This window comes from Notamacropus eugenii, chromosome 2, assembly GCF_028372415.1.
Source record: "Notamacropus eugenii isolate mMacEug1 chromosome 2, mMacEug1.pri_v2, whole genome shotgun sequence".
Lineage (NCBI taxonomy): Eukaryota > Metazoa > Chordata > Mammalia > Diprotodontia > Macropodidae > Notamacropus > Notamacropus eugenii.
In genome coordinates, this window is record NC_092873.1 from 210,399,144 (window position 1) to 210,425,854 (window position 26,711).

The following is a 26,711-nucleotide window of genomic DNA, read 5'->3' on the forward strand; positions in this document are numbered from 1 at the left end:
GTCAGACATCCACTTGTCATTATAAAGTGGTCCTTTCCAACTCTCAAATATTGTGATGATATGATTCTATGATTAGAGTGATGTAAAAGGTTCTGTCTACTTCTAAATGAATGATTCTGTGGTTGCTAAGATTCCTTTCTGCTCTAAGATTCTATGATTCTGTGACTCTGTGGTAACATATTTGTTTTAAACAAATCACACTCCCCAGAAGAAAAAAAATGTCACATAAAATTCCAAATGTCACTTGGAGCTAAATTCTGACAAAAAGCAGATAAATGAAATAGAATCAGTCATAGCCAAATAATCAGTCTTTTACTTTCCGTCCCACCTTTCATCTAAAGGCCTTAAAGCATTTGGGAAACTTTCCTTGTTTGATCTTCCAACTCCATGGTGAGCAAAAGTCTGGCTTTATTTTTGTAGTCATTGTAGACTGGGGTGAACATGGTCTAGTGAAGGGTAGGGAACAAGGTATTTGAAGAATGGAAACTGAAACCTTCTGTTTCTTCACAGGCCAGGTGTGGTGCAGACAGCTGCTGCTTCCACATTTCCTCACAATGCCCTAAGAACGACCTTAACTCTGACTTCGAGAGATAGAAGGAAAATGGCAAGGGCATTCATTGTGTGGAGTGGGTTGTAGGGAAGAGATCAGCTTACTGATTAGCCCAGATCACCCCAAATCCTCTGTCTAGAAACACTTCAAGGTTTTCACAGTGGTTCTGGTTAGCCATGAGACAGTCAAAGAAAAATTCTCAAACTCATTTTTGATACAATGCCATTTAACTTGGGAGAAACAGAGGAAATAGTTCAGATTAGTCCTGTTCCACTATTGCAAGCAGAAAAAAATCTTTGGGATTCTGTTACCTGTGTTAAGTAGCAAACACTCTGTTCTTGCAGTTTGGGGATTCTTTTATACATTTATGCTTCATTATCTCTTTCCTCTATCCCCTGCCCTCTACACCAAAGGAAGAAAAACTGAATTTTTCACGCATTTGTTTTGAGATATTTATAATATACCAAATCCACATAAGTAATCTTTCTACTATCAACTACAAAAGCTACCTAGATTAATTAGCCTTAGGATAAGGAAATAAATCAGTGTTTCCATGTTCTTTTAAAAGTATCAGAAGGTGTGTGAATTTGGGCTTTATGAGAGTTGGAAAGAAAGATGATTTCATTTGATTCTGTTCTCTCAGGATGGAACATGATCAAGCTTGAATGGAAGAATTTAAGCAAATTAAATCTTAATTCTCAAACCATATTAAAACATAAAAAGGCCAGGTTTTATTTTTTAAGGACTAGTAAAACAATCCTTATAAAAATTTTCTTGTACCCACTGTGAATTAATTCAGATCCAATAGAGCATGACTTTTTCATTGAAATGAATTCGCTGTTGGAGGCAAAAGTGTCACGCCTAAAAGAATTTTCTTATTTTCTATAGAAGTCATTATTTCCTCCAGACATCATCTTATATAAAAAGAATTGCTGGTTTCTTTTGCTTTTCTGTTCTACAGAATCAAGAAATTTTGGAATTGGAAGGGACTTTAACAGATATTGTGTCTAAACCATACCCATAAAGGAATCCACACTGGTAACATAACTGACAAGTGATTTTTTTGACTTTGCTCAAGTTTCCAATGAAAGGAAGGAAGGAAATAAACATTGATCAAGTGCCTGTTGTGTGTCAGGAATTCTGTTAAGCATTTTATAAATATCTCATTTAATCCTCACAACTTCTCTGAAAGGTAGATGCTATCGTTATCCTCACTTTATGGTTGAGGAAACCAAGTCAGGCCGAGGTTAAATGCTTTGCCCAGGGTCACATAGCTAGTAAGTGTCTGAGGCTCAATTTGAATTCATGTCTTCCTGACTTCATGTCCAGTGCTCATCTACTGGACCATTTATGTGCCAATAGAAGAAACTTAGTACTCCCAAAGAAACCATTTCTACCTGTGGATCACTCTAATTGTCAGGAAGTGTTTTCCTGACGTGAAAGCTTACTTTGCCTCTTTGTAGTTTGCACTCGTCACTCTTTATTCAGTCCTTGAAGTCAAACAGAACATGTCTAATCGTTCTTCCACAGGACAATACTTCAAGTACTTGAAAAGAACTCTCATAGACCCTATGAGTCTTTTTTTTCCAGGCTAACCATCTCAATCTTTTTAAAAATAATCTTATGGTATGGACTCACATCCTTAATTGTTTGTTCCCTTTCAAAATTCTTATTTGATCCTCTTGATAATGTACTGAAAATATTTTGGAACCTTTGAAGTCCTATATAAATGTTAGCTATTAAGGCTATTGTTCCACTTTCCAGTTTAACAATGCCTTTTCTAAACTGTAGCACCCAGAATTAAAAACAATACTCCAGATATGGTTTGACAATACCAGACTACAGAGGGGCTTATTCCTGGAAGCAAAGCATCTCTTACGTAGCCCAATTACACATTAATTTGTTTATTTTTTGCTACCATATAACAATACCAACACACAATGAGTTTGTAGTCCACTAAGACCCTCAGAACTTTCTCAGGAAAACCATTTTCTAAGCATAATTCTACCATCTTGTCTTTGTAAGCTCTTCTTGATCCAACAGTTCCCCCAAATAAAGCTTTTTATATTTAAAACTTGTTAAATTTTGTTTCTATTGCATTTTCTGACATTTCCTACATCCTTTCCTCTCAGAGAGTCATCCCCTCTAACAAAGAATATGAAAGTGACAAACACTATAACTAACATATCAGCCAAGCCTGATTTTATATGACCCCATAGAAGGGAGGGAGGTATATTCACATTTCTCTTATTTGTGGCTATGCCTGATCATCATAATTTAATAGTATACTGCTTCAGTTTTTTTGTGGTTTTTGTTGCAATTTCCATTGGTAATGCTGTAATCATTATGTTATAGGCAGCCAGGTGGCACAGTGGATAGAGTTCTGGGCTTCAAATAAGGAAGATTCATCTTCATGACAAATCCAGACTTGGACAGTGTGTAACCCTGGACAAGTCATTTATCCCATGTTTGCCTCAGTTTTCTCATTTATAAAATGAACTGGAGAAGGAAATGGAAAACAGCTTCACTATCTTTGCCAAGAAAACCTCAGATAGGGTCATAGACAACTGAAAAATGGTAATAATGACAAAATTCATTTTGTAATATTATTTACTCATTTCTAGTTATTTTACTTTGCATCAGTTTATAAAAAATTTCCCCCATGGTACTCCATATTCTTCATATTCATTTTTAAAATATCACAGTAATTTTCCATTATATTCATGTACCACAACTTCATTAGCCATTCCCTGATTGTTGGACAACCTTGTTTCCAGTGCTTTGCTACTATAAAAAAATGTTGCTGTAAATATCTTAATTTCTATAGGATATTTAAAAATACCACTAATTTTCTTGTTTTCTATCCCTATATATCAAATCTTCTTGATATTCTAGTCACAAAGCATAATTCCAAATTACTTCTGAGATTTGTCAAATCAGTTTTGCAACTCTACCAAAAATGTATTAGTATGTTCACTTTCCAAAATTTTCCTACGTTGACTGTTCCCATCTAATGTTGCCATTGTTAATTTTCTGTGTCTGAGGTTAAACCTCAGAATCATTCTCATATACATGTTCTTCTTACTAGTTATCTGGAGAATTCTTTCATATGGCTAATAATTTTCCACTGGGCTTTTGAAAACTGTTTATTAATATCCTTTTGTCATTTGCACATTAAAGAATGTCCCTTGGTCTTTTATATTTATTTTGGTTTCCTATACATCTTGAGTATCAAATTCTTCCAAGAGATATTAGATACAAAGCTTTCCCCAATAATAACTTCCCTCATTTTCATAGTTATATTAATTTTGTTATTGGAAAAACTTTTAATTTCATCTAAACAATCTAAACTATCTATTTTACCTTTTGTCATCAATGCTATCTCTCATTTCATTTCAGGAATTTCCCCCCAGTCATAACTGTGAAAGTTTCTTGATCTGATTTTCTTCTAGTTTTTAAAACCTGCGTGATTTTCAATATTCAGGTCACACATATTTTAAGCTTATTGCAGCAAATAGTGGAACATGGTGAGCTAAACTGTATTTCTGCCTAACTACTTCCAAGTTTTTCCATCATTTTTTGTCAAATAGAAAAGTCTTCCTTGTGTAATTTCCATTCTCAGATTTATCAAATACTGGATTATGAATTTCAATTATTCCTGATTTGTTATTATCTAGCATATCACACTGATCTGGTTTTTAATTTTTTCCCCTCTGGCACCACATACTTTAGAAAATTATGCTCTATAGTTTAGTTTGAGGTCTGGAAATGCTTTTCCTACTTCTTTCTTATTTTCATTATTTCATTTGCAATTATATATCACCAGTTCTTCCAAATAATTTTTTTTATTTTATCTGACTTTCCAAAGTACATTCTTAGTATTTTGATATAGTACAAAAATATTCAGCTCCTTTTAGGTGTTATCATTTTAAAAATATATTTGTACATACACACACATTAAATATATTTAAAATCTATTTATTTCCCTTATGCTCTGCTCATTTGAACTTTAGATTCCTTGTCACTATTTTTGCAGGACCATGTCATACTCTGATATTTATCATTTGTTATATGCCTTTGATTCCATCTTCTTTATCTATATTTACAAATCTAAATTTGTTGACGAGTTCCCTGTATATTCATATTAGCCTCCTCAGATTTCAATTTTTCTTCTTATTATATTTTCTTTGATATTATCAGAATTTTATACTTGAGAATTTCTCATAGGTAGACTTCCCCTATAGTATATTAATCAATTGTTTCCTATATATTCTTACCCTGATACCTTTCAGATCTGTTTTCACAAGATTTATGGAATATGTCAGGTTCTTTCTGGCTTACTCCTTCAAGGGATTGTTTACTTTCCTCCAAGGTTCTTATGATTTCCATCCCACCAAATCAAAAAGTGTTGTCTTTGCATTCAGAGGGCCTACATTCAAACTCTGGCTCTTCTATGGTCGTGTTACTTTGGACAAGTCTTTTCACCTCTCTCACCCTTGGTTTTCCTCAACTAGCAATTGTACTAGATGACTTCAAAAATTCATCTCCAAATCAGTGGTCCTAAATTTAAAATAGAATTTGTCCTTAGTTCCACCATCTTTTTCAGAATGAAATTACCATGACAATAATCCAAGAATTTATTAGCTTCTCTACTTTGATCCGCACAGTATCAGCTTCTGAATGACTGGATAATTGAACGCCCCCATCACTGTTATATAATATTTCCATGTGAGGTTAACAATCTGTTTTCCAAATTCCTCTTCTGTTTCTTCTTGCTTTCTAAATTGTCTGTAGCATACTTTTGGATTAGACTTGTCAGATGCAAAGAAAATATGTTTTTAACAGGCTTTATAAGTTGTACTCTATCCCAGGCAAGGAATATGTAATTTCCTAGATTTTAAAGTGTGGTCAAGAAATGACAAGGAATCCAAATCCCATACTAAGACAGCATTTTAAAGATAATAATTTCCTTTTTATTAAAAAAAAATCTTCTTTATCTCTTAACTTCAATGAATGTCCATGAAGAAAACATAATCAGTACCTCTAAGGTCTTTCTTTAGTCTTGCCTAAGTGTTTAAACTTTTGTTACTACTGTCTTGGTTCCTTCAGGCAGTATCATTTTAGCTTACCTCAGTTGCCAGAATTGGGTTCTGATAAGTTTGGGATGTTTTCTGTTAAGTCTTGAATTCATGCCTTGAGAAGACCATAAGCTCCTTCCATTTTTTTCATCAAGAATGCCTTGGTAACCCTGGACAGAACAGTTGCCAGTCACCTTTATGTTTCTCTTCTCTTTCTGACCCTTCCTGGATGATCTCTTGTCTGATAGCTTTTTCATTCCTTGAAACAGAAATAGCTGCTTCCTCCTCAGAAGACCTTTTCCTTTCCTTTTCAGAAAAAGTACCAAATATGGTTTTTTTTAAATGCCAACTTGTAGAATTATAGTCTTCATTCCTTTCCTCCTTTGTGTTACAGTCTTCTGCTCTCTTTCCTTCTGACAAGCATCAAATTTCTTCTATGTCATTTCAGATACTTTCATCTCTCTTCACCCCAATTGTGGCCCTAATTCTGGCTATATTACTTTGTTTTTTTATTGAGAAAGATTGTAGCTATCCTGATTACTTAGAACATGGAGAGTGTTTTCCTATCATCAAGACAATTTCTCTTCTAGGAAGGAGGCCAATGTACATTTGTAACATGGTTGCTATCATTATGGTGGTTGTCATTTGTTCTCAGAGAAGACCCAAATGACATCGTTATCCTAGAGTCAAGTTACAGTGTGGCTGATCAGACCAGTATCAGCTCAGAATGCTCTACCACAAGTTGGGCACAAACAGTCCATGAGAACCCTTGAGGTGGATTCTCTGAAATTGAATATCGCATGTTTCTTTTGAGCCATTTCAATTCTGCTTTGCTTATAGTACATAGCACCTTCTTTGATGAGAGCACACAATGCTGGACTGTCCTGTGCAAGTGTCTTTCCCATATCATGCAGTCAATTCTAAAGTTCTTAAGGGAGAACTTAAGAATATCCTTACATTGGTCCTTCTGACTACCTTGTGAGCTCTTGCTCTATGTGGGTTCTCCCTAAAATATTCTTTTAAGCAAGTACATGTTTCACATTTGAACAACATGGCTAGGCAACCAGAGTTGCACTCTGCAGTAAAGTTTGAATGCTTGGCAGTTTAGTTTGAGAAAGAACCTCAGTGTCTAGTACCTTATCCTTCCAGGTGATATTCAGGATCTTCCTAAGATAATTCAAATGGAAGTGATTCAGTTTCCTAACATGGTTCTGGTATACTATCTAGGTTTCATAGGCACACAATAATAATTGATCATCTGTATTGCAGTAAAGAAAATAGATTGTCATGTGATGATCATTAAGAAACTAAGGAGGAGTTGTTTATGGTTTAATAATTTAATGTTTCTGACCATAAGAACTTGATGTGAGTTTATGCATAAAAATTTTTCCCTGAAATCTGAAGAAGTTATGTCCCTTGATATCATGAGAGGCAGATAGGTGGTGTGATGGATAAAGCAGTGTTGTTAGAGTCAGGAAGGTTTGAATATGAGCCTTGCATCTGAAAACTGCTGGCTCTGTGGCCCTTGTCCAGTTTCAATCTCAATTACCTTATCTGTAAAATCAGGGTTAAAATAGCACCTACCTCATGGTGTTCATGAAAAGATCTTTCTATTCAAGTCCATCTTCCACTCAGTCCTCAAATTAATCTTCCTAAGGGAAAGGTCTGACCATGTCACCCCTTATTTGATAAACTCCAGTGTTTCCCTATCACCTCCAGGATTAAATATAAAATAATTTGTTTGGTATTCAAAGTCCATCAGAACCTGACCTCTTCCTACCTTTCTAGTATTTTTATACTTTAATGCCTACCCCTACATGCTTTGCAGTCCTATAACATTGGCCTCCTTGCTGTTCCTCATATGAGACATTCCATCTTTTCACTCAGACATCTTCATAGGCTATCCCCATGCACTCTCATTTCTACCTCTGTTACTTCCCTCACTTCCTTCAAGTCCCAGCTAAAAATCTGACTTTCTGCAAGAAGTGTTTCTCAGTGCTGCTTGACTAGTGACTTCTCTCTGACATTGTCTCCAATTATATATGTAGATAGATAGAGATAGATATATCTATATAGATATAGAGATGTATACATACATATATATGTAGATATGTATACACACACATATATACATGCATATGTCTATAATTTTTACATAGTTGTTGCATGTGCACTTAACACAGTGCCTGACACATGGTAGGTGCTTAATAAATGTTTATTGATTGATTATTGAATGTTTTCTCTTCCATCAGACTGTGAGCTCCTTAAGAACAGGAACTCATTTTTTTCGTCTTTCTTTGTATTCTCAGTACTTAGTGCGGTGCCTAGAATATGGTAGGCTCTCAGTGAATACTTGTTTACTAACTGATGTAAGTGTTAGCTATTTTTACATTTGTGAGGAAACTCAAGTCAAAGAGAGGTTAGGTGATGTTTAGGAAGTCACAGAAACAAATCATCAACAGAACCCTTATTTCCTGACTGAGTTCAATAATCTGTTTATCCAAACCTTTCCAAAGTCCTGAGTCAAGATGCAAGATGATATAGTCTTTAAAATTCATGGGGAGGAAGTTTTTTTTTTTTTAAACCAGATAGAAGGAATATTGCAGGAAACAGAGCCACAGCCATGATAACTATGACAAACCTGCTGATTTGACACTACCTTGACTGAACCAAAATGCACAGTAAAGGTCAACTTTTGAAAGAAAACCAAAATGCATAAATAGGTCTAAAATTATAATTAACCAATAGGTCTTCAGAGGTGGTGTTTCCTTTTGGGTTGACTAACTGCAGCTGAACAAATCTAATTCCAATAGTGACTCTACAGTAGCTCAACATGATGGAGGCCATGGTTAATTTATCATGGGTACCAAGAAGGCATGTGTTTTTCATTCTTTTCCCCTCCCTTAATTGCACTCTTTCCTTGGTAATGCATTTTCATTAGAAACTTGGTTTTGGCATTGCTAGCAAGACTGTATGTAGTGCATTATTAACCATTTCTTTCTAAATAAATGCTCTTGACATCTAGTAGGGAGATAAAGGCATAGAATGGTGAGCTAATCAAACTGTCAGAAAACTAATAAATATGACTCTTGCAGTTTCAATTAATGTAAGAGGAAACATGATCATTATTTCCATGCCAGAATGCCTCTTTACTAGTATATGCTTGTTCTTTATATTACAAGTGTATTTTATAAGAAAGAACACAAGATGAGTATTTTTATTTATTTTATTAGCAGTACTAAAGCCATGTTGGCAACAGAAAAACTAATAAACTAAAATTGTCTCATATGGTTCTTATTATAAATTCAAATGGTAATGCAAAAAGATCAGCACACACCAATCACAATCCAGTCTGACCACGACACAATTTAAAGAACAGGAAAACAATGTCTTTTCTTTTTATTGAGAAGGAAACATTTAAGAACTCTTGATGCATTCAGACCAAGTTAGAGGAAAATCCTTAGATTTATTCTAGACCCCATGATGTTCAAGGAATATAGAATATCTGACAAAATTGCCAAGAATGAAGATAGATAAAGCATGTATTAAGCACTTATAATTGTGCAAGACATTGTCTTTAGTGCTGAGTATACAAATACAAGCAGTATCTTCAAGCAATCCATGTTCTACCGATGGTGGGGGGCGGGGGGGACCATATGTAAAGGGACAATGGAGTCTGCTAAAAGAGCAGAGTCAAGACTTTGAATTAAGACACGGGTAAAGTAATAGAGCAGGTCAGAAGCATGAAACAAGAGAGTATAGTGGATATGGATTGATCTTGTAGTGTAGAGGATGCCTCACTTCAGGTTCCCAACACATAGTAGTTGTGGGGCCTTGGGCAAGTCACTTAACCTATCAATACCCCCAAGCAACTTTGTCAGATTACATTACAGGAAAGGTGTGACCTGCACTGATAGAAGGCATTTCCTTAGTGGGAGTTTCCTATAGCAATAAAATCATAGGACTCCTTAAAAAAGGTACCAATAAAAGCCTAGTTTTATTCCTTATGATGGTATAACAACAACTTAAGGTTCATTTAGGTTATTCTAAGGCAATTCAAGCTTTGGTATGTCCTATTGGACTAGAAAGTGTCAAGGAGTGTAATAATTAGGGTAGGGCAAGTAGTACCTTTCTCTGAAGTATTGAAATTTAGAGGGTGCTCACAGTACTTAAGGTCTTTCAGTACACAGAAACAATCCGTCTTAGTATAGAGTTAACATAAACATTTGGTTAAAACAGGAAGGCACAAGATGGTATAGTTTTCTTTCTCTGGTCACAGCCTCTAGGCTATCTTTGTGTTTCTCTAGAGTCTAGTGTCCTAAGGTTGACATTGTTTTCCTCCTTTATCTGTTCACCTCAATTTCTCTTTGAAAAGTTAAGTTGGGGGTGTCTTTCTGCTACATGCCTTATGACACTGACCCAGGTTCTGGAATTCCTAGTTAAAGCTTGAGTAGAGGCCTAGGAATGACTGTTGTCTAAGAACAAGAGTAGTTTCATGGAAAAGCTATAATAAGATTGGCCACAGGGTGATATTTTTCCTATCATATGACCTCTTGAAGATTATATAGCCAGAGAGATTTCCATTTGCCTAAGTGGAGGAAATTCTTACATCTTTAAAATTTATAGATATTTGACATATTGAAGTAATGGAAGAGTTAATGATTGGGAATATGGGTTGAAGAAGGCACTGTCAGTCAACATGCTCTAAATATCTCCTATGAACAGCTCATTGTGCACAAGCAGTGAGAGCAGAGAAGTCTGTTGAACCAGTGAGTAGATCTAAATTAAAATCTATACTTAGCTTCTTTGCAATGAAAAACGATAAAGCACTGGGCAAGCTGTCATACATATAACCACTAAATTCATTCCAGATTGTTTAGTTTTCCCAATACCCAGACAAAACTATTCATTCTCTTATATCAAGAGATTGTAAGCTCAAATATTCCTTGCATTCCCCTGGCATTGTTTTAATTTTGTCCTACATGAAACATGAGGGAAACTCTCATCTGTGTGTGTATGTGCATGTACATGTGCGTGTGTGTGTGTGTGTGTGTGAGTGAACAGGGTGCTCAGAGACTTCCTAGCCAAGCAATCCTGGGCAAGTCACTTAGTCTTTCACAGCTTTAGGTCTTTTATCTGGATCAATTAAGAAAGCCATTAACAACTATTTATTAAGTACTATCCTTATATCTCACTCCTGGGTCTGGGGATGAAAAGAATGAAGCAATCTTTACCCTCAAGGAGCTTACATTCTAATGAATATGGTGCTTTCATTCTTCTCCTAGAATTGTTGTTAGGGATGTGCTTTGCAAACCACATTGTGAGTGGAAGGATTATGAGAGTCACTGTGGCTTAGTGGATAGAAATTCATCTGCTACAAAGAAAAGAAAATCTGAGTTTAGGTCCAGATTTAACACATATATATTGGGTAACCCTGAGCAAGTTATTTAACTTCATACTGTCCCCAGCCAATTCTTTAAGACCCTGAGTTCCAAAGAAGGTTCTGATGTGTATCAGAAAAAGGAGAAGGTATTACTCACTGGGAGCTTCTTAACACATTGAATCCGATCCTTCCATGTTCTAAAGAGGAGAAAAAGAGGGGGAGAGACTGTTAGAAAGTGAGACAGAGGGCAAAAGACACACACACATAAACAGGGAGACAGAAACAGAGAGGGGAGAGTCAAATCCCAGTGAATAATCAGAACCAGAACTTAGGTCCTAGGTATTAGAGTCATAAAGAACAATAACAAAGATAAGAAATGGAAAAGTCCCTAGTTTCAAGGAATTTAGAAGAAAAAACTCAAATAAAACAAGTCCAAATTTATAATTCAGTTTAGATATCTAAAGTTCAACAAATCATCATAAATAATTTAAAGAAGAGAGAGAGAGAGAGAGAGAGAGAGAGAGAGAGAGAGAGAGAGAGAGAGAGAATATGAAATTCATGACTAGAGAAATGATTGATCATCTAAACTTTATAGACACAGCATAAGGGTTAATGATTTCATTTTTTTTTTATATTCTTTCCCTACTGATACAGAACTCAAACACTTTGGACCTTAGCAGGGAATCTTGCTAAAAATATCCTTGACTGGTGTCCGATCTTCTGGTTAGGATCCTCCCTGAATTTAACTGGGCTGATCCTCAGAAGACAGACATGGTCACTGAGTCATTGGGCCAACTTGAGGTGAGTTGTTGTAACACTAATCATGGCAGCACACCTGAGGACTGCTGCTCTAAATAATGTGTGTGTTCACGTAGTATAATGACTTCTCTATTCGCAATAAACTAAACATTGTTCAATAAAGTAAAGCATAGCATTCATAGCAACATCCTCAAGCAAAACACATCAGCTAGTACATACATGTATCTCATAACACTCTGTATGTCATATGGCATGCAGCATATATCATTACATTCCCAAATCAGGGGTCCCAGGTTAGGGTCTTCCCTAGCATGATGCATCCTTAAGGGGTAGCAGAAAATACCACACCATCCACCCTGAAGTCACTGTTAGAACAATCTCCTTAATCAATACACAGTGTCCAAGTAAAGTTCTCTCTCATCTTGACTCGAGGATGACTTTCAAACCCCACGGCTCCTCCTCCATGGGTCTACCACTCCCAGCTCTTGCCTGGGTTCACATTCAGTCAGCTCTCTGCTCCTGCTCCTTGTCTCAGCTCACAGGGACTGTTCCACTCCAAACTCTTCCTGTTTCTGCCTGATGACAGGCTCTAGGGGCTCCTACCCACATTTTCTGTTTCTAGGAAAACAAAGCTCAACAGGGTTATAACAATATTCATATACATTACCAGCTCCATCATCTCAATTCACTCATAAAGACCAACACACAGGACTTCTGTCTGAGAAATTAATACAGACCAACAGGCAGTGTTTCTGTCTGAGGAATTAACACAGATCAAGAGACAGGGCTCCCAACATCACAAACATTGTTTCTGTTAGGCCTCTCCAAAAGCAAGTTCCCCTAGCCTACTCATACTTTCTTCTCTCTCTCAGCTCTGCTTCTGACTGCTTTATCTCTCTCCAAGCAATATAATATACATACTGTTTCCAAACAAAGATTTTTGATTGGTTCAGTCAAAGACAAGACTAAATCAGAGGCACTTGATTGACTAAAACTCAGTCTAGAAGAAGAGTAAAAAAATCCTATTTTGCTTGCTGTTACATTTGTGAACTTTGTATTAAAATGGCACGGTTGAATTGAAAGTCCACTTCATACTACATTGAGGAAACCTGGTATGACTTAGTATTGGGAGAAGATACATCAAGTATATGGATTTTGGGATGAATGAGTCAATTTATACTTACTGAGTATCCTTTGAATGGAGAGTTCTAATTCATCCTATTGGTTTTGATAATACTACCTTAGTATTGAAATGGTGGACAAAAACAGTACAATAAACAAGTTACCTCTATCTTTGAGTCATTGACCCATTCCATGAAGAAGTGACAAAATGGCATTGTTGGCAGAATCTGGGGAAGAGACTATGTCCTTAATCCTCTTGGAGATAGTATTTTTTCATGGAATGGTTAAATGAAGAACCATAAAGGAAGTTAACTTACAGTCACCATCCTGATATTCTTCTCCTTCATATGACTAAAGAAACTATAATCTTAAATAAGTAGTTTGTCCTCCAGAGGCCTGTTTCTTCCTGTAAAATGTGTAGTGGAATGGAAGGGGAGATTAGATGATATGTAAGGGCCCTTTAAGCTACAAAATTACATGAGTCTTTGTAGCCCTAGATTTGGGACCAAAGTAGCATCAGATCACCATATCTGACACAAAGTTATCTAGACTAGACCTAACTCACTGTGGTGACCCTTCAAAGTGAGAAGCATAGGACAGTCTGGATGTATGGAAATTTTGGATAAAGAGCTGATTCTTACTAATGAACTGGCACTCAAAAGACCTGGATTCTAGTTTTAACTGTTATTAATTTTGTGTGCATAAAGTAAATCATCTACCATCTTTATATTTCAGAAGATGATTTGATGTAGGCTTCTTTACCAACTCCAGGATAATTAAAAGCCTCAAAGGAGATAATACATGTGAAGTGCTTTGGAAATATGTCTAAACAATTTAAGATATTATGCTTGTTACTATTAATCTAAACTTATTTTCATTACTTACTTACTAAACTTACATGAACAAAATAGAGAAAGAAGAGATCAGTGAATTAGGAGTGCAATTTAAAAAGCTAGAAAAAGAATAAATTTAAAACCCCAATTAAATAGCAAAAAAAAACCAAAGGAGAGATTAATAAAACTGAGATTAATAAAAAACTATTGAGTTAATAAATAAAGCTAGCTTTATGAAAAAATAACAATAGAATAAACTTTTTGTTAATTTGATTTAAAAAGACAGAAGAAAACCAAATAACCAGCATCAAATATGAAAGGGTGAGTTTACCACCAGAGAAGAGGAAAACAAAGCAATAATTAGGAGCTGTTCTGCCCAACCATATGCCAATAAATTAGATAATCTTAGTGAAACGGATGAATATTTGCAAAAATACCTAGATCTAGGCAAAAATTGCCTAGATTAACAGAAGAGGAAACAAAATACTTAAAAAAAAGAAATTGAACAAGCCATTAATGAATTCCCTAAGAAAACATCTCCAGGGCCAGATGTATTTACAAGTGAGTTCTATCAAATATTTAAAGGACAACTAATTCGAATACTATATAAACTATTTGGGTCCCCCTACTTTGTAAATCTCAGCTGGAACAGAATCAGCACCAGGTGCTTTGCCACATGAAAGGAGCCTAGTGGCCCACAAAACCTCTTCTTCAGTTGGAAGTTCAGCTAAGGAGGGACTGATTTCAACCTGAGGTAAACAGTCAATGGCCTCAGTACTGATTGATGATGGTCTTTTGAGAACACTATGAAAGTGTTCAGCCCATCACTCTAGGATCATGTCCTTATCACTAATCAATGTGGCTCCATCAGCACTGAGTAGCTATGATGCACAATCGGTTATTGGTCTATAAATAGCTTATCTTGGTAGTATACTTTCTAGGGATGTACATATTGACAATGAGGTTGATACACGCATTTCTAGAGCTAGCTCAGTGTTTGGGAGACTCTGAAAAAAAGTTTGGAAGAGGAGAGGTATTAGATTGGCTACCAAACTGAGGGTCTGCAGAGCCACTGTGTTGACCTCATTGTTGTATACCTGTGAAACACGGACAGTCTACCAGCACCATGCAAGGAAACTGAATCGCTTCCATTTGAACTGTCTTAGGAAGATTCCGAGGATCATCTGGCAGGATAACATACCAGACACTGAAGTGCTTGCTTGAGCTGAACTGCCAAGCATTCAAACTATGCCTCAGAGAGAGCAACTCTGATGGGCTGGCCATGTTGTTCGAATGCAAAATATACACTTGCCAAAAAGACTGTTTTATGGAGAAATCACATGGTGCAAGCGAACACATGGTGGTCAGAAGAAGTGATACAAGGATACTCTCAAGGTCTCTTTCAAGAACTGTGAATTTGATTGTACAACATGAGAGACACTAACACAGGCCTGCTCAGCATGGTGTACTCACATCAGAAAGGGTGCTGTGCTCTATGAGCAAAACAGAATTGAGACAGAACAAAGTAAACATAGGATGCACAAATTTGGAGTATCCACCCCCAAAATTCATAGGAATTATCTGTTCCCAATCTGTGGTAGAGCAATCCAAGTTCATATTGGTCTGATCAGCCACAGCTGGACACACTGAAACTTCACTTTATCATGGTGATGTCATTTTGATCCTCTTTGAAAACGAAGGACAATAACCAACCACAACTATTTGGGAAAATAGGCAAAGAAGGAGTCCTAACAAATTATTTTTATGATACAAATATGGTGCTGATACCTAAACTGAAAAGAACCAAAACAGAGAAAGAAAATTATAGACCAGTTTCCCTAATGAATATAGATGCAAAATTTTAAATAAAATATTAGCAAAGAGATTACAGCAACTTATCTCAAGGATAACACACTATGATCAGGTAGGATGCATACCAGAAATGCAGGGTTGGTGCAATATTAGGAAAACTGTCAGCATAATTAATCATATCAACAACAAAACTAACAGAAATCATATGATTATCTCAATATATGCAGAAAAAAACATTTGACAAAATATAGTACCCATTCCTATTAAAAACACTAGAGAGAACAGGAATAAATGGAGTCTTCCTTAAAATGATAGGTAGCATCTATCTAAAACCATCAGCAAGCATTTTATATATTAAGGATAAGTTGGAAGCATTTCCAATAAGATCGGAGGTATAACAAGGATATTCATTATCATCATGGTTATTCAATATTGTACTAGAAATGTTAACTTTAGCAATAATAGAAGAAAAAGAAATCAAAAGAATTAGAATAGGCAAAGAAGAAACAAAGCTAATGACTCTTTGCAGATGATATGATGGTATACTTAGAGAATCCTAGAGAATCCAGTGGCTCTGATAAAGACTTCTTTTCTAAAATATATACAGAACTGAATTGAATTTATAAGAATACAAGTCATTCCCCAATTGATAAATGGTGAAAGGATATGAACAGGCAATTTTCAGAGGAAGAAATTAAAGCTCTCAGTAGTCATATGAAAAAATGCTCTAGATCTCTATTGATTAGAGAAATGCAAAACAAGACAACTCTGAGGTACCACATTGTACCTATCAGATTGACTAACATAACAAAACAGGAAAATGATAAATGTTGGAGAAGATCTGGGAAAATTGGAACACTAAGGCATTGTTGGTGGAGTTATGAACTGATCCAACCATTATGGGGAGCAATTCAGATTTATGCCCAGAGGAATATGTAACTGTGCATACCCTTTGCCCCAACAATACCACTTCTAGGTCTGTATCCCAGAGAGATCAGAAAAAGGACCCACATGTACAAAATATTTATAGCAGCTCTTTTTGTGGTGGCCAAGAATTGGAAATTGAGAGATGTCCATCAATTGGAGAATGATTGCACAAGTTGTGGTATTTTAATGTAATGGAATACTACTGTGCTATAAGAAATGATGAGCAGATCGACTTCAGAAAAACCTGGAAAGACTTATATGAACTGATACTGAGTGAAATAAGCAGAACCAGGAGAACATTGTACACAGTAATAGCCACATTGTATGATGACTGACCTTGACAGATTTACATCTTCTTAGGAATACAAGAATCTAAGACAACTCCAAAAGTCTCATAATGAAAAATGCTATTGAGAGAAACAACTTTGGAGTCTGAATGCAGATGGAAGCATACTATTTGCTCTCCTTTTCTTTTGTTGTTTTGTTTCATTTACTCTTTCTTCTGGTTCCTCCAATTAGTCCTAAGTCTTCTTTACATCATGACTAATGTGAAAGTAGGTTTAATATGACTGTATAAGTCGAGCCTATATCACATTTCACACCATCTTGAGATGAGAGGAGGAAAAAGTGGAGGAGAATTCAAAACTCAAAATCTTATGGAAGTGAATGTGAAAATTAAAAAGAAATAATTTTAAAAGGAAAATAATTCCTTTAAAAATAGAATTAGGTATCTGAAAGCTAATCATGAGACACCAAGAAAAATAAAATAAAGTCAAAAGAACAAAAAAAAAGAACAGAAGAAGCTGCTTGATCTTTCCCACTGTCTCTAGGGACTTCTTTGTTGTACAATTATGTGAATAAAAAAGTCTGAGAAGAATTGTAAAATATCTCATTAGAAAAACCATTTACCCAGAAAATATATAGAGAGATAATTGAAAAATTACTAAACTACCTCAAAACTATGATTAAAAAATGAGTCTAGACATCATATTTTCAATAAAATATATGAGAAATCTGCCCTAATTCCTTAGATCCGAAAAACAAAATAGAAATGGAAAGAATCTACCAATCATCTCCAGAAAGAGGTTTCAGAATGAAAACTCCCAGGAATATAATAACCAAATTCCAGATATCTCATGACAAGGAAACAATATTACAAGCAGCCAGAAAGAAACCATTCATGTATTTTGGAGTCACAGTCAGTATCACACAAGATTTAGCAGCACCATGTTAAAATGAGTGGAAGATTTGGAATATGATATTCCAAAGGCAAAAGAATTAGTATTGCAACTTGAATCACCTATCTAGCAAAATGAATGTTGTCCTTCAGGGAAAAATGGATATTTAATGAAATAGAAGACTTTCAAGTATTCCTGATGAAAAGACCAGATCTGAATAGAAACATGAGACTTAAGAGAAACATAGAAAAGATATTTAAAAAGGTCAAACTGTTTATTTTTTTTTTTATGCAAAGATGAGACATATAATTCCTAAATATTCTATCATTATTAGGGCATTTAAGAAGAATCTACATAGATAGAGGGCATGGGAGTGAATTGATTATGTTGAGATAATCTCAAAAATGAATAAAGAAGTGAGAAAAAGGGTTGCACTGAGAGGAAAGAGAAGGAAGAGACAGAATGGGGAAAATTATCTCACATAAAAGAGGTACTTAAGGAAGAGCTTTTATAATGTAAGCATAAATTGGGGGTGGTGGAGAGCAAGGTTTGAGCCTTACTCTCATTTGAATTGGTTCAAAGAGAGGAGAACACACACACACAGTTAGGTATAGAAATTTATCTTACACAAAAGGGAAATTGGAGGGGAAGGGGAAAAGAGAAAGTGGGGTATATAATAAAAATATCACTTATTTTAAGAGATTAAGAGAGGCAATAGTCAAAAACAAAACAGATCCTTTTTGGGAGCCACAGGATAAAAAAATCGAGAGAATGATAAATGGAAGAAAATAGAATAAAGGGAAATACATAATCATTATAACTGTAAATGTGAGTGGGATAAATTCAGTCATAAAATGGAAATTGATAGCAGAATGGATTAGAAACCAGAATTCAACAATATATTGTTTGTAAGAGACACACTTGAAACACATAGAGATAAATACACATAGAGATAAAATAAGAAGAACCAGAATTTAATATGCTTCAGCTGAAGTCAAAAAGGTAAGGGGTAGTGATCATGATCTCAGACAAAGCAAAAGCAAAACTAGATCTAATTAAAAGATATAATCAGGGAAGCTACATCTTGTTAAAAGATATTTTAGGCAATGAAATAGTATAAAAATTTTGCAACAAGTTTCTCTGATAAAGACCTTTTTTACCTCAAAGTACAAGGAACTGAGTCACATTTATAAAAATAAGAGCCATTATCCAATTGATAAATTATAAAAAGGATGTGAAAAGATAAGAAGAAATCAAAGCTGTCTATTGTCAAATGAAATAATCCTCTAAATTACTATTGATTACAGAAATGCAAATTGAAACAAATTTCAGATACTATTTCATACTTATCAGAAATGACAAAGCTGAAAGGGATGAAGGAAAATAGGGACACTAATGAACTGTCGGTGGAGTTGTGAATTTGTCTAACCATTCTGGAGAACAATTTAGAAATATGCCCAAAGTGGCATAAAACTGTGCATAACTCTTGACCCAGTAATACCAGTAGTACATCTATACTCAAAATGATCAAAGAAAAATTTATCATTACTCTTTTGGTGGTGACAAATAATTGGAAAATGAGGGAATGCTCATCAATTAGGATATGGTTAAACACATTCTGGCATATGAATTTGATGGAGTGCTGTAAGAAATGATGAGGTGGGACAATGGTTTTAGAAAAAATATGGCAAGACATGTATGAACTGATGCAAAGTGAAATGAGCAAAACCAAAAGATTATTCTACATAGTAATAGCAATATTGCAATAATGTTCAATCGGGAAAAACTTTACAACTCTGATCTATACAACAATGCAAAACAATTAGAAAGGTTTCATGATGAAAAATGCTATCCACCTCCAGAGACATAACTGATGAACTCTGGGTGTGAATTGAAGTATAATTTTCTCACTTTATTGTTTTCAATTTGGCTAATATGGAAATATGTTTGCGTGATTTCACACACAGAATTATTATCATATTGTTTACCTTTTCAATGAATGGGAAAGAGTTGGGAGGGAGAGAGAGAATTTGAAATTCGAACTTTTTTAAAAAAGGAATGGTAAAAATAAATAAAGAAATAATGAATTTTTAAAATAGAGTTTTAGAGGTCATTTGTAGAACAGCAAAGCCAAGTTGAACGTCAAAACTAGACATCCTTTTGACCTTGAGGCAATTGAATCTGCCAACTGACAGAGATACAAGTCTCTCAGAAATCAAGGAAAGCTTTCCAAGTATCCTACCCACTTTTTTTTACAGGTGAGGATCTGATGTCCAGAGAAGTTGTGACTGTTCTCAGTGCATGTAAGTAGTAAGTCAAAGAGTTAGGATTTGAATCCAAATTTCCTGACTTCACACTCACATTTCTTTCCACTAAATCATGCTATCTCCCTTGGACTTGAACCTAGTTAGATCAATAATATTATTTTAAAAAAAAAGCCTAACAGGGAAAGCATAGTCAATTGTTCCTTAACATAAACAATCATTTCCATTATCAGAAAGAAGGGTACTAAAAGAATTAGTCAACAGAAATTGACCAGCTCCTTTGTCCTACTGGTTGAATGTTGTGTATATCAGGAGATCATAGTCTCCCACGTTCGGACAGCTGATTAATCCTTTGAACAGCTCTGCTTCTGTTTCTAAAAACAAGGCCGGAGCTCAGCCCTGCCACTGCTGCCAAGCCACTAGAAAGGAAAACCAGACTGGGCCCTGAGCTTTCAGCACAGTGTTCCCGTCCACACTGTTTACTTCTCTAAATCTTTTAACAATTAAAATACTCTCAATTAGTACACAAGAAGCTTTAGGATTTGCTATATTCTTTCAACTTTCAGTGTAACGTTATTTATTTTAGCTTCAATTTCCTTTTGATGTGGTACATGTACACAATTCACCACAGAGCCTGTGAGAGTGTTCCCTAGTGTTCTTCTTCTTTCCCGGTTCAAGCCATTTAAAGTCACATGTTTTGCATTTGCCTTGGCTTCAGATAGGTTTTCAGCAGATAGACAGTAAAGCAAACAAAAATAAACTGATTTTAGTAACAGAGCAGATGCATTGAGAGGCAAAAGTTCAATTTACACTTTTCATGTTTCTCCTCCCTTTTTTCCCCAGTCCAATCCATCTGTACGATACTGTCCAATACTGTTGTATATATATGTGTGTGTATGTATATGTATATTTGAGTGTGCATTATTTTATATACACACACACACACACACACACACACATATATATACTCTTTTCATTTAAGATGAGAAAAATTGTAGCGTTCCATGTCAATTTCAACATTCGCTTTTTCCTTCAAACTTGCACTTGAAGAGCTGTATGATCCTTTCAAAGACACTGGAAGAAAAAGAGGGAGGAAAATGCCTGTAGAGTATTTGAAGATAGAAAGTGTACAGTGTGCTCAGTGCAAAGGTATATTGGTAAATGTTGAACAACAGGCTCTCTGGGAAAAATAAGTACTCATAACACGTTTAAGTTTAATCTGCTTACATATTCACACTTTCTCCTTCATTTTCTTAAGCTCAATCAACAAAACAATGTTAGGCCTTGATTTGTAGCATTTCCTGATTTCAAGGTATCAGTGCTCACAATGACAACTTAATAATTAGCTCTCTCAAATCAATTCCAGATGATTCCAAGCATACCCTTGCTGACCTTAAATACCCTTTGCTAATCTTAAAGTTGCAAGAAAAACATGCAAACAATGGGATAAAGCTAGGTAAAACTATTATTAGCTGTTAAAACTTGGAAGATGATTGAAACATAAGAGCTTTATAAATAAATAAGTTAGTGAATAATGTTATTGTAGCACAAAACTTAATTTCTTCTCTTTGGGAATTCAGCATTAACAATTGATTCAGTACCTGTAATTCAGTAAAGTCGTTCAGAATGTTTTCATTGGTATTAAGCGTAAGAAAGAAATAAAAATAATTGTTCACACATAAGGTACACTTAATAGGCATCATCGCATGTGATGATCAGGCAACCCAGTATGATGAATGTTAATACCATTATCCCTTTTTCACAGATGAGCAAATTAAGTCTCAAAGAGTCTGTGACTTGCCTACAATCATGCAACTAGTCAGTGTCTGAGGTGATTTTTGGACATGGATTTTCCCAACTCCAAATTTAGCACTCTCTCTTCTGTACCATGCTACCTTTCACCAAACAAATGATTTGAATACCATCCTAGGAACTGAGAAGAAAGGGAGACTCTGGAAAAATTATTGTCAAAAAATGGTGTGGGGAATTCTGTTGCCCACAGTGTCATCACTGAGAATACTCATGAAGTTGAGATTCATGAAGAATTAATTTTTGTGCAGTCATAATATCTCTCCTGAAGGTCCTTTGCTTTGGAACAAAGAGTTGGAGGATAAAGTGAGTAGATGATAGTGGAAAAGGATAGATAGGTTCTACAAGTTCCCACTATGTTGTGAGTAGGAAGGGCAAAAATGGAATGGGTCAAGTTAAGGAAAGTCAAGGAGAGGTCAATCAACAAAAGAAAGAATCTGACCTATGCTGATCCCTATCTCCTCCTCTTCTTTATGTTTTTCTCTTTTTATATACATTCAACCATTCTTCCCCTTAGCAACATTCCCTTTCATTGAGGTTTATCTTTTCTAAGAGTAAAAAAGATTAATCAAATTTAGAAAATTAAGACCATTTGAAGGAAGATTCTATTCTCTTCATTTCAAAACCCTTTCACATCATCTCACATTCATTCTTCCTTTCCCACTTTCTCTAAGAGATAGTCTATGTTCTTGACAGAGTAAATCTCTTTCTATATGTGTTTAATTCTATTTCCTCCTATCATCCCTAGAAGATTGCATCTTCAATGAAACCCTCTTTGACTGGAAACTTCAATCTCATCTTATCTGCTGATTTTTTTTCTTTATTGCCTTCAAATATGCCAGTTTCTCTTATCCTTATTCATTTATTCAAAAAACATTTATTAAGCACCTACTATGTGCTTTTTTTTTTTTTTTGGTTATGGAGAACTCACATGGGGCAGGTGATCACATGGTAGTCAGAAGAAACAGTACAAGGACACTCTCAAGGTCTTTCTCAAGAATTTTGGATTCGATTGTGGGACATGGGAGACACTGGCATAGGACCACTCAGTATAGCATGCCCACATCAGAAAAAGTATTGTGCTCTATGAGCAAGGTAGAATTGAAACAGCACAAAGGAAACGTAGGATGCATAAATTTGGAGTAACCAACCCAAATGTTCACGTGGACTATCTGTGCCCAATCTGTGGTAGAGCATTCCGAGCTCATATTGGTCTAATCAGTCACAGTTGTACACACTGAAACTTCACTTTATCATGGTGATGTCATTTTGGTCCTCTTTGAAAACCAAGGACAACAACCATATATGCTAAGTACTGTACTGTCATTCTCTCAAGCTGACACTAAATCTCACTTCTCATTCTTAACCACTCTGTAAAATCTTTCTACATTCTTTGCCTCTGCATTCTCTGCATTTATTTACTCCCAAACCACTGCTTCCAACCTCATTACTTAACTGAAACTGCTCTGTGTGTGTGTGTGTGTGTGTGTATGTGTATGTATGTATCTTAGTCTTCATGCTTCTCCATCAATGTGCTACATTTGACGTGGTTGGCTACTTTCTCCTTCAGAATACTTTCTCTGTAACAACAACGAAACTAATCAGCATGGTGATAAGATTTTCGGTAATCAGATTATCCTGGGTGGAGCGTCATTGTCTGTGAAAGCTAGACTAATCAAAGCTATAAATGTGAAGAGTTTAGAAGAGGGAAGGATTGGTGGGAGTAGGGTAGGAATAATGAGTTTGTTTGAGAAATTTTGAGATTAAAATATCTTAAGGAAATTCAGTTTGAAATGTCTAATACTAATAAGCAATCACTCATTCAAGAGTTAAAAGGAATATTGGACTTGATATAAAACAAATAATTATAACACCATCACTTGTATAGTGCATCTCTTGCCATGGTTGCTATCCTTGTGCAGTAATGCAGTTGCATTACTGTTCAGGAGCAGCACATTTCTTTTTTGCTCTACACAAACATTGGGTTGTTGGCTTCATTTACTTCTGTGTGTTGGGTACTTAATCTGTTCTTTTGATGAACTATTCTATTGTTTAACTAGCACCAATAGTTTTGGTGATTTCTGCTTTGTAGTATACTTTGAGATCTGGTACTGTTTCCCTCCTTTATCCTTCTCTTGTCCATTCTTTTCCTTTATATTTTTTTAGCTCATTATTGGAAAAATAATTTATATAATATTCTTTACTTCTTTTAAATTCTCTTTTTCATTCATTCACATCAATAGTTATAATTAGCTTTGCTTTTACTATGTCAAATATTGTTTCTCTCTACTAATTTCCCAAAATCTACATAGTCTGTGTCAATAGTTTTCTATAAAACTATGTATATTTTAGTCACCATGTTAAAATATTTAAATAGATCTGTAATGCTTTCAATTTGATTATTCCCTCTTTATTTGCCAATCATAGCCTGCCTATGTTTGCCTGTTCTATATGACTCTTGTTTATTGCTTCCATAACTTTGCCATAATGGGGTATTTCTTGTGTTCTTATTATAACATAATGGAAAATAAGATTGCCAACCATCACCCCAGATCCTCTTCCTTTTCACTTGTAGACTCTTTTGCTAGTATTCTTTGCTCTGATTCTCCTTTGCAATTCCTAGTTTGTAATGTGTGATAGCCTGTTCATACTTACTGTGAAGTCTCTTACATGTGCCTTTATTTTAGTTCTTCATAGGATCAAAACAAATCACAGAATGTTAGAACTGAAGGAGACCTAAGGGACCATCACCAGTATCATTACATGCTAACCCATACATATGGAAGAACAAAAATTTTGAATTTTAGACAGTCAATCAAAAACATGTATTGCTTATTATGTGCCTGGTAATGAGCTAAGTATTCAAGAAAACATGGTTCCAGTCCTCAAGGTGCTCATGTTCTAATAGTGGAGACAATGCAAAAGAAAGTACTGCATGTATGCATACATACACACATATATGTGTGTATATACATATATGTATAATGTAAAGGGAAGGTAATCTGCGAGGGAAGGCACTAGGAGGGGTGGAAGAGAGAAGTGACAGGGAAAGACCTCCTGCAGAAGGTGGGATTTGAGCTTATTCCTTCAGAAGGTTGTCATTTCTTTTCAGGTACTTCCATCTTTCCAGTCCTTTCCCATGACTTCCTATACCCTCCCCTGACTTGGGGGCATCTTTGACTAGCTGCTTTCCGTTTTTCATCACAAGAGGGGTGTTTCAAAGGCAGGAATTGTGAAAGCATTCTGGGCTATGGGGCTGTGCACTATTCCCTAGAGTGGTTAGCATGATCACTGTATTAGCAGGAAGGAGACAGTGGCCAGAAATGATGACACAGAGGAACCTGGGGTGAGAGTTCAATAAGACATGAGCTGGTACAAGATGAAAGAGTTGGACAAGACTATCTCAGAGATTCTTCCGGTTCTAAAATGTAAACAGAATGACTTTAAAATATACTGCATCTGGAGTTAGACTTACTGACGGAGAAAGGAGAGTGGGATAAGCCAAGCTCCCTAAAATTACTAAAGCAGTATTACTCTCCTTGAGGGCCAATTTTAAACTGAAATTACTTCAGTGGCGAGAGGATCCATCTACTCCCTCCCTAATCCACAAACTTCTTCCCCTGGCACTCTTTTAAGGAGAGAAAAAGCTTTTTGCTAAACCACTACAGATAAAAGTTTTAAAGCTTAAATAACTACGAAAGTTAACACACTGGTTTGAATGAGTTTTATCAAGTAAATTGGGCTTTTTAGAATTATGGACTTCCCTGTTTTGACAGACTTGCTTAAAGAAAGCAGAAATGGCTGGATATCTGTGGGTAAATGGGAATAGGCTGGGTGAAATGCCACTGAAGTGTAAGAAGAGTCTACATGCCAAAAACAAAGATCTATTACTCGCCATCATTTTGTCTGAGGTCTGCCATGCTTATCTTGATCTGTACACAGACAAATAGAGTAACTGTCAGGAAGTTAACAGTAGGTTGTGCTGAAGGTTTGGCCAATATTTGTGGACTTAAGGAGGAATTCTGTTCCCTAGTACTCGGTATGATTTTAAAAAATACTTCAGAGTTTCTACCTGCTATTTTTATTTTGATACTATCTATTTAGACAGCTAGGTATGTCAGTGAATAGTGCCCTGGACCTGCAGTAAGGAATAAGGAAGACCTTAGTTTGAATCCTGCCTCAACCTTGCCTAACTGTGTGGCCATGAGCTAGTCTCTTAACCTCTTATAGCTTCAGATTCCTCATTTTTAAAATGGAGTTAATAGTAACTACCTCCTAGGGATCTTCTTTGGCAGCTAGGTAGTACAGTGGAGAGAGCCCTGAGCCTGGAATCAGAAAGACGAGAGTTAAAATCTGACCTATGACACATACTAGCTCAGTAACACTGGGCAAGTCATTTAATCCCTGCCTGGATGAGGAAATGACAAACCACTCTAATATCTTTGTCAAGAAAAACCCCATGGACTGGTGGTCCACAAAGTCGTGAAGAGTCAGACACAATTGAACAATTAAAATCTAAAGTTCTTGTGAGGATCAAGTGTGATAATATTTGTTAACTGTTCTGCAAAATTTATCATGTTACATAAATGTTATTTACTTATTTTTCTTGTATAAGATAGAAAAAAATAGTTCCTTATAAAGTTTAAGTGTTTAATAATTCCATTGTGGGAAAGTTATGAGAAAGATTTCTGCCTTTCAAATCTATGATTTGTCCTTCAAGGGATACTTCTTTTCCTTTACCATTACTCATAATTTTGTCATATTAATATACTGTATTGAAGTTTTGAGCATTTAAAAATACAACAGATGTTTTAATTTTAAAAAAATAGTCTTCTGCATTATTTCAATATAAAGTCAAGGAAAATAGAATAATAGCCAGATAGAAGACTCCTTGAGATGAATTAGATGACCTCCCAAAATATAGAAACAAAATACAATTACTTTAAGAACAGAAGCAATATTCTTATTGCTTTGTCTCCTTCTATATTCAAACCTT

The 26,711-nt window shown here is 35.5% G+C and overlaps 1 long non-coding RNA gene across 2 annotated transcripts in view; it reads left to right on the plus strand.

The window, feature by feature from the left end:
* Positions 1-210: 210 nt before the first annotated feature.
* The window catches only part of LOC140523802 (uncharacterized), a 68,638-nt gene continuing 42,137 nt past the window's right edge, over positions 211-26,711 (plus strand). The window contains exons 1-2 of one of the 2 annotated variants that reach the window (XR_011973478.1): positions 211-390; positions 19,901-19,945. This is a non-coding gene — a long non-coding RNA (uncharacterized lncRNA). The remainder of the gene's footprint in view (positions 391-19,900; positions 19,946-26,711) is intronic. The other variant, XR_011973479.1, reaches the window with a different exon arrangement.